A 13,965-nucleotide genomic window follows, 5' to 3' on the forward strand; every position below is an offset into this window, starting at 1 on the left:
CCTTTATGTTTAGTGCTTTTTAAGAAATCCTTCCCTACCTTGGGTTCATAACATCTTTTTAAAACTTTATAGTTGCTTTTCATGTTTAGATCTGCAGTCTACACGGGCTTGAGTTTTTATTTATTTTATTTTTTTGTGGTTTTTTGGTATGGTGTGAGGTAGAGATCGAGGTTCATTTTTTTCTTCCACATGAATATCCAATAGACTCAGCATCACTTGTTGAAAAAAATGTTCTTTCCTGACTACATCCCCTTTTCATAAATCAGGTGTCTACCTGTGCCTGGATCTGTTAGATTCTGTTTCACTGGACTGTGTGTCCATTCTTTTTTTTTTTTTTTTTTAGTTTATTTATTTGACAGAGAGAGACACAGCGAGAGAGGGAACACAAGCAGGGGGAGTGGGAGAGGGAGAAGCAGGCTTCCCGCCCAGTTGGGACCCCGATGTGGGGCTCGATCCCAGAACCCTGGGATCATGACCTGAGCCGAAGGCAGACGCTTAACAACTGAGCCACCCAGGCACTCCTACTTATTTACTTTAGAGAGAGAGAGAGAGAGAGCGAGTGCTCGAGGGAGGGACAGAGAGTCTCAAGCAGACTCTGTGCTGAGCGGGGAGCCCAGTACAGGGCTTGATCTCACAACCCTGAGATCACTACCTGGGCCGAAACCAAGAGTCGGATGCTTAAATGACTGTGCCACCCAGGTGTCCTTATGCTATAGCTTTATACTAAGTCTTGACAACTGGTAGAGCAAGTCTTCCATCTTGTTACTCTTCTCTAAGAGTGTCTTGTCCTGGGCCACCTGGCAGGCTCAGTCAGAAGAGCATGTGACTCTTGATGTTGGGATCCTGAGTTCAAGCCCCGTATTGGGTGTAGATATTACTTAAAAATACTTTAAAAAAAAAAAAGAGTGTCTTGTCCCTTTGAATTTCCATATGCATTTTATTTTTTTTAAAGATTCTATTTATTTATTTGAGAGAGAGAGGGACAGTGAGCACGAAAGAGAGACAGAGAGCACACCAGCAGGAGAGGTAGAGGGAGAAGGAGAAGCAGGGAGCCCGATGGGGGGTGGGGCTCGATCCCAGGACCCCCGGGATCACAACCCAAGCTGAAGGCATATGCTTAACCAACTGAGCATCCAGGCGTCCCTCCATACGCATTTTAGAATCAACCTTTCAAGTTCTGCTCACACACACACACACACACACACACACACACACACACACCCCTCTGAACTTCTGCACTCAGCCTTCGAAGCACTTAGCACTGGATTATAGATGTTTATGTGTCTGCCCACCCCACCCCCTTCCCCGGCCCTGATCCCTGGTTCTCCCTAAAGGTATCAGTTCCCACAAGCCACTCAAGGCTTGAGCATCTTTCCAGGCTGGGTGTGAATCTGGTGTTTGAAAACATGTGTGCAACAAAGCCCCAGCAAGCCAGTTATCTCATCTCATCTTGCATTCAATCAATGAAACTGCAATCAGATCCATGCTGGAGGGAAGCTGGCTGTGTTGGATGTACTGAGAGATGTTCTAGAATATTGTTCTCCAACATGGCACCTCTGTAAAGAATTTTCAAGGATGATTATAACGATGCCCAGTGTTTTTACATGCTGACTTAAGAACCAACTTTCGAATATGACAGGATTCCACTTACCCTCTATGGCGCCAACCTCCCTGTAACAATTTTGCAAGCTCCTTGAAAGCATCATCTGTCTGCCTTCTCCCCAAAGTTCTTCCAAGAGGACCTTGGCACATCATAGGTCCTCAGTAAATGCTGGAGTTATGATTAGTAAATGCTGTTGATTCTTCCATTCTACCTGCCTTCCACAAATTTTTTGTTTAAAGAATGCTTTCAAAAAGCAGATTTATTGAAATATAGCTTACATGGCAATAAAACGTATCCATTTAAATGTATGTTTTGACAAATGTGTATGTAAATGGCCCTCTAACTTCCACAAATGCTCCTTCCAATTCATTTCCCCAGGGTGGCCGGAGGGAGTTTTTATAGTAAATGCATCAGATGACTGCCCTGCCCTTGCTCCCCCACATTCTTAAAACCTTCCACTGGCTCCCACTCAGCTTATGAAAATAAGCAATCACCTACCATAGCCTTCAAAGCCCTGCCTGACCCAGTCCTGTCCACCCCCTGGATCTCATTTTCTCTCTCCCTCCCGGTTTCTCACTGCATTCCAGCCATGCCGTCTTTTTCTGTTTCTCTCAAACCACAAGGCTCTCTCTTGCCTCTGAGCCTTTGCAAATGCTATTCCCACTGTCAGGAATGCTCTTCCTTGTATCAGTTAACTATTGCTGGGTAACAAACCACCCCCAAACCTAGTGTCTTAAAACAACAACCAGGGGCGCCTAGGTGGCTCAGTCGTTAAGCGTCTGCTTTTGGCTCAGGTCATGATCCCAGGGTCCTGGGATCGAGCCCTGCATTGGGCTCCAGCCCTGCATTGGGCTCCCTGCTCGGCGGGAAGCCTGCTTCTCCCTCTCCCACTTCCCCTGCTTGTGTTCCCTCTCTCGCTGTTTCTCTCTCTCTGTCAAATAAATAAATAAATAAAATCTTTAAAAAAAATTTAAAACAACAACCATTCATGATTTCTTAGGAGCCAGTGGGTCAGCCAAATGGTTCTGCTGGTCTGGGAGGGACTTGGTTGATCTTGGTTGGGCTCCCTCACACACTGCTGATCCAAGGGCTGTTGGCTGCTCTAGGCTGGCATTGGCTGGGATGGCTGAGACACCGTGGCTCTCCTCCATGTGCCTCTGCCACCTCTCCAGCAGGCTTGTTAGGGGTGAAGGCAGAAGCCCAAAGGAAGGTAGGCTCTGGCAAGCATGCTTTCAAGCCTCTGCTCTGGTCAAGACTCCTAATGGCCTATTGCTAAAGCAAGTCCATGGTCAAGCCCAGATTCAAGGGTGGGGAAATAAATAGACTCTGTCTCTTGAGTGAGAAGAACTGTAAGGTCTCAGGGCAAAGTCTAGACACAGAGAAAGGAGCAAAATAGGGGCATCTTCATCCCTGCCCCTTCTTTCTGTCTAGTACCTTCTTATACTCTGCCTTTTCCTTGCATACCTTCCCCTGACCATCCTGGGGGACAATGGTCCTCCCCCAGTTCTTTTCGGTGACAGCCCCGGTCTGCTTCCTTCACAGCCCCCAGCACAACCTGTAATCCTCTTATGTGTGTGTGTGTGTGTGTGTGTGTGTGTGTGGTCCCAGGGCTTGGCAGGAGGCAGGGACCACTCTGTGCGTTCTTCGTGCCTCCAGGCTCAGCCCAGGGCTTGACACATAGAAATTGCTCAAGAAACATTTGTGCATCAGCTAATGACCCATCAGGGCTGCATTCTTGGAGAAAGGAGAACATGTTACGCTGTGCCTCTGGGAGGTCAGTCCCCTTCCCTGAGCTGCCATATCCCAGAAGGGGGGTCCTAGAGAAAGCAGCTCCCACACTTAGCCCGAGCCCCAAGGCTGCCCTTGTCATTAGAAATGAGGTTCACAGGACAGCCTGAATGCTTGCGGCCGGCAGCCACGCTCCCACTGGAAGTCACACCGCCCTGCCCCGAGGGTCAGGCCATTCTGCCCCAGGGGACGTGTAGGCCTTGCTCCACTGTGCTTCGATCTTAAAATAGATTAAAGGCCACCCTGTGAGGGAGGACGTCTGGAGTTTCAGAACTCAAAGATCAGAGCCTGCGGGTCCTGAGCCCCTGTGGGGTCGGTGGGCTGAGGCCGCCGGGTGGGGTCGCATCAGTGGAACAGGCCGGCCTCTGCCTCCCGGGTCTGATTCTACCCACTGAGTCCCCATGGGATCCTCTGCTCCATCCCCCTGTGTTGTGGCCCAAGGGGCAAGCCTGCCCAACTCACCATTTGGGTCAGCGTATTCGAAGCATGTTGTTGAACCGGGACCTTCTTCGTCCTCTGCAACGTTAATGTCAATACTAATACTAACAGTAATACTAGCAACTGCAATTCACTTGGCACGTACTCTGCGTAAGATATTTTGTGTATCTTGGCTTGTTCATTGCTCACAGTGGCTGTATGACTTGGGTAACAAGCCACCCCCAAACCTAGTTTTACATCACCATCCCGTTTTACAGATAAGGAACCAGAGAGAGCGGGGGGGTGTGCCTGAGGTCTTAGATTTGAGATCTGAGGTCTCAGAGATTTGAACTCAGGTCCCACCAACATTGAAGCCGATGCCCTCATCCACAACCAGGCCCAGGCTGCCCCTCAGTCCTCCCTCCGGCACCCAGGGCCTGGACTAGACCTCTGGGTCCTGCCCTCCTTCCCTGCGCCTTGGCCCCATAGGGTCAGTGTTTGAGTAAATCACTCAAGGCCTGTCTTAGCATCTCCTTTGTCCCCACGAGCTGCCCCCCCAGTCACTCAGCAACCGCCCCGGCTGGCTGACTGGGTCTGAGCCGAGGGCAGGCCTGGCTGCTGGTTCAGGGTGGGGAGGGCCTTGTGAGAGCTGCAGGTGCTGCCCTGTCAGGGGCCTTTGTCTCTCCCATAATTGGAGACCTGGGGAGGCCGTGGGCCAAGCCCTTGGCAGAGCAGCTGGCTGAGCACGCTGAGTGGAAGCAGATGTGCCCTGGGCCGTATCTGGCCTGGTGCCAGCGGGAGGGGGGGTGGCAGCCAGAGGAGCCCTCGGACCTGGGAGGATGCTCGGTTTTTAGAGCCAAGGGGAGGCTAAACACAGAACAAAGCTGCCTCAGAGCCAAATATTTTAATCTGTCCGGTTTAAGAAAGAAATTGAATCTTCATTTTTGTAGTATACACCAGAGCTGGTTCTGAGCCAAAGGGAATTCGAGATTGACCCCAACGCCTGGTTCAACTTACAGATGGGGAAAACTGATGGATGGCAGGGACGTGCCCAAGGTCACCCCGCTCTTTAGGAACTAGGACACCTTACAGATTAGGGTGATGCTTGGGGTCCCCAGCCTTCCTCGTACCACAAGGTAGGTGTGATCATCTTTCTTATCTGGCCTGAGTGTGGGCCTCGGAGCCATGAGGTTTTCCAGAAGGGACACCCACCATTCTAGGAAGGGGAAAGATAGCCAGCGTCCACCTGTTCAGTCAGGTTAATTCCTGCTGCAAGGCCACACTGGGCTCCTAAACCCTTTACTGGCAAAGAGATGCATCCCCCGGGAGAGGAGAGCCTGCCTGTCTTTGGTGACCCTGCTCGTGGAGTCTTTTGAGAGAGAAAACTCCGCACTGCAACTGGGAATCACAGGTTCAAGTCCTAAGTCTGTCTCTGACATGCTGTGTGACCTTGACAAGCTGCTGCTTTTCTCTGGGCCTTAGTTTTTCCATCTGAAAAATGGGGTAATAGTATGCTAAGGCCTTCTAGACAGCAGAGAGTCTATTTTGAAAATCTGTCCATTTCTTGAGAGCTTCCAAAGCCTGCCCTCTGAGATAGGAAGAGCAGTATTATCACTCCCTGAAGGGAATTGACAGCTCAGAGAGGTGCAGTGACTTGCTCAATGACACACAGCATCCACAAAACTGTGGGATTGGATGGAGGTTTTTTGATTTCTAGCTCTGCGGTCATCTCCTCCCCAGGAGACCACTGTTCTCTCTGCCAGACCATGTGGGGACAGCAGGTATGGCCTTCCGCGCTGAGGGCCTCCATCACCCCTCATGGGGGAGCTGAAAATGATGGCAAGGATCAAAGCACGGAGGCTTACTTCACCTTCCTAATGGAAGGGGCTTCAGAGGCTCAACACAGTTCTTGGCCCTAAACCCTCTTCGGCATCCCTGTGGGAGAGTGAGGTCAACTAGCCTCTGCTTGGACCACTCCCAGACAGGAAGCTCACTACTTCCTGGAGCAGGTTAGCTCGGACTATGAGAAAGTACCCTCCACCTGACTCCTAGTCAAGATCCCTCCTGGAAGTGGGCCCATTGGCTGCTCCCTTGCTCCGAGCGCTGACGGATCTCCCTGCAGCCCCCTCACCTGGCTCCCGCTGAGGCTGGGACTGCCCTGTGGGCCGGCAGGAGGGAACCGTCCTCTCTCCCCGCCCGCCCCCCCCTCCCCCCGAGGCAGGAGAGGAGCCTGCGAGCCCTTGCCTGGACCTCATGGGAGGAGGGACGAGAGTTCTGGGACAGGCCAGCAGAAGATTCACTGGTCTGGGAATGAGAACACCTGAGTCTGCACCACATCGAGTCTACCAGTACTTGCTATGTCATTTTGGGTGAGTTGTTTTGCTTTTCTTGGCCTTAGTTTTCTCATCTGTAGGATGGAGATGTTCATAACCCCTGCAGGGCCCACGGGGCTTGTATAAAACCTGCTGGGAGGGGTGGTGGAAGGGGAGACCTTCGCAAAGTCAAGCACTGGACACAGGTGAGGATTGTGCAGAGAGAAATCATCTTCAGGTGTGACTCCGGACAAATCTGAGTCTCGCCGGCCCTCCTGCGGCTGTGGGCGGGGCCTTGGGTTGGTGTGCCTGTGACCTCGGCATGCCTGCTTCACGGACTCCACAAACTGCTGGGTCCTGGGGCTGCGCCATGGGACAAGGGACACGGGGCCAATAGGGTAGGAAGCTTATTCTCTTCTGATGGCAACTCAAGACGTTTTTGAACATATTGAAGCAAACATGAATACATTCTGAAACAGAAGGACAATGTGGCGTACGGACTGAAGGTAAAACACCAGGCTGGAGAGACCCCAAGCCGAGGGCAGGCTTTGCCCTCCCTGGCTCTGCCCTGCTCCCTTCCAGTCTCCACCGCCACCCCCCTGCTGGTGCCTGTCCCATTCTCTTTCTGTAGGAGAGGAACTTTAGGGAGAAAGTTTGTGTGGTCCCGTGACTGCACAGGTCAACCCTCCCCCCACTCCTGGACCCCTCCTTTGGCAAACTCTGCTCTTATTTATTATAAACTTGCCATTCAGAAATCTTGATGAAATGTCTGAGCTCATTTCCCGTCCTTAGAAGTGGTCGTCATTACCACCATCACCATCTTCTCCCACGAGCAGCTGTTAGAATCCTCTTTTCTGACAAAGCCAGACCCCATGGTCTCACCTGGGAAAGCTGAGGCTCAGAGAGGCTCGGGGTGTTCCTCAGCCCATTGCTCTGACAGTCCCGGGCACACAGACTCCCAGGGGGAGTCTGGCTGTGGGTTCCAATGCGGGAACCTGCATTTCCAGGCATCTCCCAGGCGAGCCAATGTTGCTGGTTCAAGGTCACCCTTGGACCCCACAGCCATTTATTTAGTAATGGCACTGGGGCTGCCGCCAGCCTCCTCTGCCCCACTGCACCTGCCCACCCTCCCTGCACCTGCCGTCAGTGGACCTGGAGAGCACAGAGTGCCTGACACCAGGCTCAGGTGGTGCTGTATCCCCAAGAAACCAGGTCTTCTCTGTCCAACTGAAGAATTAGAAGATGAACATATCATAACCTCCAGTGTGATAAGTGACTCAGGCAAGAATCATCCGTGTGCGCTGGGGCCACAGGGTGGGAAGTGTTGGGTAACAGGATACCATCAGTCTTGGAAGTGTCACCCCAAAGATTACTTGTTAACTACAGAGGGGAGTGTGCTTTGGTGCTGGGAGGTCTGGCAGTGACCACCTACACGGGCCATCAGCTGGACCTTGGCCATGCTGAGATACCACCCTTGCTGGAGACAGTTGGCCTCAGGCGAACATGGGAATCCTGTGGGACATTCTGCAGGGCTTCTGGCCTGGGTTCTTCAAAGGGTCTAGTATCATGAGGAACAGAGTAGGGGTGACATAACTGCCCAAGGCCGTACATGATGCTTGATTGGATCCCGGGCTAGGAAAAACAGCCACAAAGCACGTTTGGGAGGCCACCGGGGAGACGTGAGCATGGCTTTGGGTGATGTTGGGTGATTGCCGTGTTAATGCTGATTATTGTTGGTGTGGGATTGTGGAGGGCAATGTCCTCCTTCTGGGGAGATGCACCCTCACGTGTTTGGGGATGAAGTATCATGATGTCCCACCTTCCTTTTGGGTGGTTTGGCAAAAGGGAAATGTGTGTGTGGAGAGGGAGAGACAGAGACAGACAGACTCGAGCACACACAGAGGTCATCTCGGTGAAGGGTATTCTCTCAACCATCCAGTGGGTTAGAACATTTTCAAAATAAAAAAAGGCACTGAAAAGCCATAAATCCTGACTGAAATCTCTCCAAGAGAAAAACAGATAAGACTTAAGACTTACATCCTGTGACAGAAAAAATATCTTAAATATCCTCTCCACCCATCTTCTATTCAGAGTCTCACTTGTTAGGGAAACTGTTCCCTATAGAATCCTTTTTGCAGGTAGGATGCCTGGGTGTGACAGTTCACTCCAGCATCCTATACTTGGCCAAGCTGCTTAAAGCGTTCTGTACCTCGGCTTCCTCATCTGTACAATGGGAGAGAACATGAGTACCCACCGACGGTGTGGTTGTGGGGATTAAATATCAGGATGCCAGTGGGGCACTGGGCTGACGGCCAGTGCTCAGTAAATGACATGACTGCCCACGGCAGGTTGTCCCGCCCCAGCCCCAGCCTTTCTGGAATGTTCACCTAAGTGAGGGCTGGCCCCAGCTGAGGTTTCCCAGGCACCTCTGACTGTCCATTCTGCTGTGGGTGGCTGGACATCAGTACTGCTCCTCCTAGGTCTCCTCTTCTGGCCCATGGGATGGCCGTGGGGAACCATCACCTTGAGGCTGGGCATGGCCACGTGCCTTGCTGTGGCCACCAGGTGGAGGCATTTAACTACAGAGGCTCCGCTTCCCTAGCTCTCTTCCCACGTTGACAGGCAGGGGCCCTGCGGAGCCTGCACGAGGTCCTGCCTGCACCCGGGGTGGACTCTGAATGAGTGAGAAATACGTCTTTGTGGCTTTAAGCCTCTTGGATTTGGGAATTGTTTTGTTTCCAGTACAACCTTATCTATACCACCGATAAAGCAGGGTTGCCCTGTCCCTGGCCAAGGCTCTCTGGAACGCTCATCTAGAGGAGGGTCAGTCTTAGCAGGCACTTCCCAAGCGTCTCCGACCCGAGCCAATGCCCTCACCCCGCTAGGAGCCTCTGAGCTTGGCTCTGCCAGCCTCTGGCCATCCCCTTGCCCTGGCCGAGGGCCACTGACCCATGAGCACAGAGAGGGCCGCCCCTTCCCCCAAATACAGGCTCTTATCAGCCAATCTGCTGCAGGACGTTTGGTCATTGTCTTAGTCTAGACATCAGAATGAAAATCTCTTATCAGCTCATGTACTAGGGAAGTTGGGTTGGCCGGTATGGGGGCCAAAATCCCTCTGCCTCGGGCACAGCTGCCGCTGAGGCATCGAGGCATCGAACATGAAGCTTGTTGGAAGGGGAACCAGGGGCGAGGGAAGGAGCCCTGGACTGGGAGCCAGTAAGCCTGGGCTCCGGCCCTGGCTCTGCTTCTCACTGTGCGGCCTCAGGGAGTCTCTTCCGTTCCCGCCAAAGATTGAAGAGCCCTGCTTTTTCCTGCCCCAGGGCCTTTGCCCTGGTTATCCCTGCCTAACAGCACTCACCTGCCTAACAACTCAGCTCACCGGCCTCCCTCTTTACCGGCTTATCTCTTGCTTATTTGGCACATCTCAGCCTGAAACACAGGGTCATTGTGTTCAAAGCAGCCTGCACACCACCTTCGGAACACACATTTGTTTGCTTTAATTACTTTAATTTAAGTCATTACTTTAATCACTACTTGTTCAGAGACTGTCTCCTCTCTAGGCTGTGAGCAACATGAAAGTGACACTCTGCCCCCACCTTTCTGTGACCCAATCAAGGCTTGGTGAAGGAAGGAGTGATGTGTGTGAACAGACCTGTGAGAGGCTCCCTGACAGCCTGGGCTTGGGGGGGGGGCGTGGAGTTTAAAGGTGTCCAGCTCCCCTCTCCCCTCCCCTTCTCCCAGGAAGTCCCTCTTCCAGCTCCCTTGGGCAAGGGCTATGTGTGGCCTAAGTGACTTGGTCCTGTGCTGCCCCCTGGTGTCCACTTCTAAGATAACGGCCCCAGGCCCTCCCGCTCCATGAAGGAAACCGCCTGGGAGTTTTCGCTGTGTTGTTACTGCAGACAACAGCCCTGTGAGACCGGGGTTATTATTGCCCATTTAATCAATGAAGAAAGCCCTCATCTGCTCATTTAGCTGGAAAATATTCATCGAGTACCTATTATTTACCAAGCACTTTGCTGGGAGCTGGTGCTTCACTTTCTACCCCAATGGAGCGTCCATTTAGTCTGCCAGGAGGAGGGAAGACAGTAAATGCCATGAACACACAGAATGTGTGTATGTGTGTGTGAGAGAGAGACCAGCACGTTGATGGACCAGGCATTAACTGACTCGTCCAAGGTCACACAGATGCCACCAGATCTGAGTCCGGTTGTAATGATCACCGCTGATAGCTACATGAGCCCCAGTGCTGTTCCAGGCGCCAAACTCAGTGTTCCCTACATGTGTGTTAACTTGTTTTATCCTGACAACAACCCTGTGGTTATCCCACCTGCAGAGGGGGAAACAGGACACAGAGAGGCTAGGTAACTTGCCCAAGGTCACTTAGCTGCAAAATGGTGGAACCAGGACTTGAGCCCAGGTGTTTTGGCTCCAGAACCTCTCTCCTTAGCACCATGCTACACGGGCGAATTCTAGGAGCTTTGACATCCAAGGCTTCAGTGATGGTCGCCACAAATCCAGGGCCATGTGCCCTCCTTCCCTAGCCAAGAAGGATCAGAAGAGCTCATCCTGGCTGGTCCCCTGTCTCCAAACCATCCAAGATGGCTGAGTAGCATCCTGTCCCATGGCTTGGAGAGATTGGGGAAGAGAGGGTACCATGGATGGCCCCTGCCTCTCACAGGTCTGTTCACACACATTACTCCTTCCTTCACCAAGCCTTGATTGGGTCACAGAAAGGTGGGCAGGTCCCCCCAAACCACAGAAAGGTGGGCAGGTCCACCCAGAACCAACCCTGCTAAGGAGGGAGATGAAGGCCAAGGGTGCAGAGAGCCAAGGAAGGCTTTTCAGAGGAGGTGAGGGGTGGGCCTAGAGAAATGAGTAGGATTCGGATGCACAATGTTGTGGGAGGGGCAGAAGCAGAGGGAATGGGGTATGCGGCTGCTGGAGGGTGAAAAAATAAAGCTCACTACAGGCTCTGAGGTTCAGGCTTCCCTAGCAGGCTGAGGAACTGGGCTGCCTGTGTGCTGGGGGCCCTTCAGGGGAAGGACGTGGTCAGGTTGGGGCTTTGGAAGAGCCTTGGGCTGCAGAGTGGAGGGGTGGGCAGGGGCGGGGAAGTGAGACCTGAACCAGGGACACGAGATGGGGGCTGTTGCAGGTGTCCAGGTGGGAGGGGCAGGGACAACCAGGGAACAGGGATGAAGACTCAGAGGCTGATTCCAAAGTTTTGGAATCACAGAATCTGCCCCCACCACCTACCACTTCCTTTCCTCCAATTTCCCCTCAATCACTCCACTCTGCTCTTGCTTTGTTAAAGAACAGTTTTTCTGACACTTGCTAGCATAGTAAAGAGTTTATTTAAGACTATTGCAATAGGGGAGAGAGGTTGGGCTTCACTCTGAATACAGCAAAGACAGCAGGGGATTTATAGCAAGGAGCAGAGGGGGCTGTCAGTGGATGGGAAATGACTAAGAGGAGGAAGGGTAGGGAAGTGTTTGCTAAACTGACCTAATAGGATTCTTGCTAAAGGCAGGTCAAGAACTTAGTAGATATCAAGGGTAGGGGGATTCTTGCTAGGCTGAGCAGAATTTTTTGCTAAAACATACGCACACGTGTGTGACCAGGTGTGAGTGCACAAGTATATGCACACATAGACATGCACACATGCCTATGTATACACATGAACTCATATGCACACCCATGCACATGTACACATGCATGGACATGGATGCATACGTATGCATACAATACATACCCATGTGCACACATGTGCACACGACCATAATGTCCACACAGATGGCCATGCATACACGCATGCATGTGCACGCACATGCACTTGTGACACCCTGACTCTGACCCCCCCCCCATCCTGCTGGGGCAGGTCTGCCTTGCCTCAGGGCCTGGCATAGCCACAGCCTGATGACCAGGGCTCCTGGGGTATCTGCTGACTCCGGCCCTGGCCAGATGACCCCACCGATCCTCTGCTGCCACCTTGTGGCCACTTCTCAGATGGCAGCATGTAGGAGGCGAGGTCTCTCCCTGGTTCCCCGTTCTGGGAAACTCTCAGCCACCCTGGAGCCTTGCCCACCCCGGAGTGCTTGGTTTTGCCAAATGCTGTGGGTGATTCGTGGGGCCTGGTCCCCACTCTCCCCACTACCCCCTAACCCCTTCTTGTCCCCTCTCACCTCTAGGCCTTCACAGTGCTTTCCTCTGCTTGGAGCATCTGCCACCCCCCTTTCTCTGTGAGCTCTTTGGGGGAGACTTACCTGTGCTCTGCTCAGTATCTGGGGACCTCATGTGGCCTCTGACCCAGACTGGTGTTCAATGAGTCGAGGAGTGAGGGAGAAGGAAGGGAGGAAGAGAGAGGAGGAGGGGAGGAGGGGAGGATGGGAGAAGGCTGGCAGCAGGAGGAAAAGATGGCTTGATAAAGTGTCACCAGGGGGCCGTGGGCCCTGCATCCCAAGAGATCAAAGTTTTAACCAGGAGAGAGAACAAAAGCGTGAGATTTTTTTCACAATCTTTTAATCTGGCTCTGAGTTATTGCTTGCTTGCTATTATTTTTATTAGGAGACGGAGGGCGTCCTCCTCTCTGAATGCCCCCAAAAGGCCAAAGTTATGAGCAGGTGTGTTGTCACCTCCATGTAAGAGGGGGCAGGTCCCCTTGTTCCTCAGTGTAGTGGGGGAGCTGGGGGCCGCCTAATCTGTAGCAGGGGAGGGGCCATCTCTGCAGCTGAAACTTTGAAAACCATGAGAGAAACCTCAGTAGTAGGGGCCTGAAGACCTGGGATCACAACTTGATACTGTTTTGAGTCGATCGCAGAAAACCCCTTTCAGCCGGTGTCTCCCTCTTGGAGTTCTGAATCTTTCTCTCACTGCCTTATAAAGAGAAGCATTTAGACTTTTTAAAGGCCTGGCAAGGAGCAAGGGCATCTTGTCTGATATGTGACCAGGAGTTCATTTTGTCAGTGTTACTTGAACACGCATTATGTGCCAGTTCCTGTTCCGAGGTGCAGAGGTAGGGCCAGGAATGACAGCAGATGGAATTGCTGCTGGGGAAGGGGGGCCGAGAGTAAGCAGGTTCCCAGAGCTGTATAAAATCATGCGGGCAGTGATGAGGACATGAAGAAGAATGAGGGGATGCATGTGAATCCCCCTAAAACGAGCAGACAAGGAGGCGGGACCCTGTGATGGGTACCCTGAACTGGATCTTTTAATTGGTTTAATTCTTTTTTTTTTTTTTTAAGATTTTATTTATTTATTTGACAGAGACACAGCGAGAGAGGGAACACAAGCAGGGGGAGTGGGAGAGGGAGAAGCAGGCTCCCCGCTGAGCCCGGAGCCCGATGCGGGGCTTGATCCCAGGACCCTGGGATCATGACCTGACCCGAAGGCAGATGCTTAACGACTGAGCCACCAAGGCGCCCCTAATTGGTTTAATTCTTAAAAATTACGCAAGTAATGTAGTTTTAGTATAGACAATTTTTGAAAGTACAAGTAAACAAAAAAAGGTGCCCACGATCCCTTTGGCTGCAGGTATCCGCCCGCCTGCGATGGAGTGTTCACACTTGCCGTGATTGAAGACTGAATCACTGTGACTGAGAGAAATGTCCTTTGGAACTACTGTATGATTGTCGTGTTTGAGCCAAGGGACCACCATGCCCTGGGTGTGCCTGTCTCCTGTGGTCCTGTTACCTGGCTGCTTGGTACTCCGTGTTTGTCACTCCGGTCGAGTGCTGGCCTTTCCACACGAGGGGGCATAAAGGAAGCGGCAGACACAGGCTATGGGCCTGGATTCCAGCCCAGTGTAAGCGGTGGCTGTATTGAGGCCACTTAAGTCTCTCCCCAGAGAGA

General features: G+C 52.3%; 1 long non-coding RNA gene across 3 annotated transcripts in view; it reads left to right on the forward strand.

Moving 5' to 3' along the window:
- The first annotated feature begins 5,581 nt into the window (after window positions 1-5,581).
- Window positions 5,582-13,965, forward strand: part of LOC123849930 (uncharacterized) — a 169,239-nt gene continuing 160,855 nt past the window's right edge. For all 3 annotated transcript variants that reach the window (XR_010407631.1, XR_010407632.1, XR_006792199.3), the window contains exon 1: window positions 5,582-6,177. This is a non-coding gene — a long non-coding RNA (uncharacterized LOC123849930). The remainder of the gene's footprint in view (window positions 6,178-13,965) is intronic.

Source organism: Mirounga angustirostris, unplaced genomic scaffold (assembly GCF_029215605.1).
Source record: "Mirounga angustirostris isolate CCGP_5_RB_7025 unplaced genomic scaffold, mMirAng1.0.hap1 SCAF_15, whole genome shotgun sequence".
NCBI classification, from domain to species: domain Eukaryota; kingdom Metazoa; phylum Chordata; class Mammalia; order Carnivora; family Phocidae; genus Mirounga; species Mirounga angustirostris.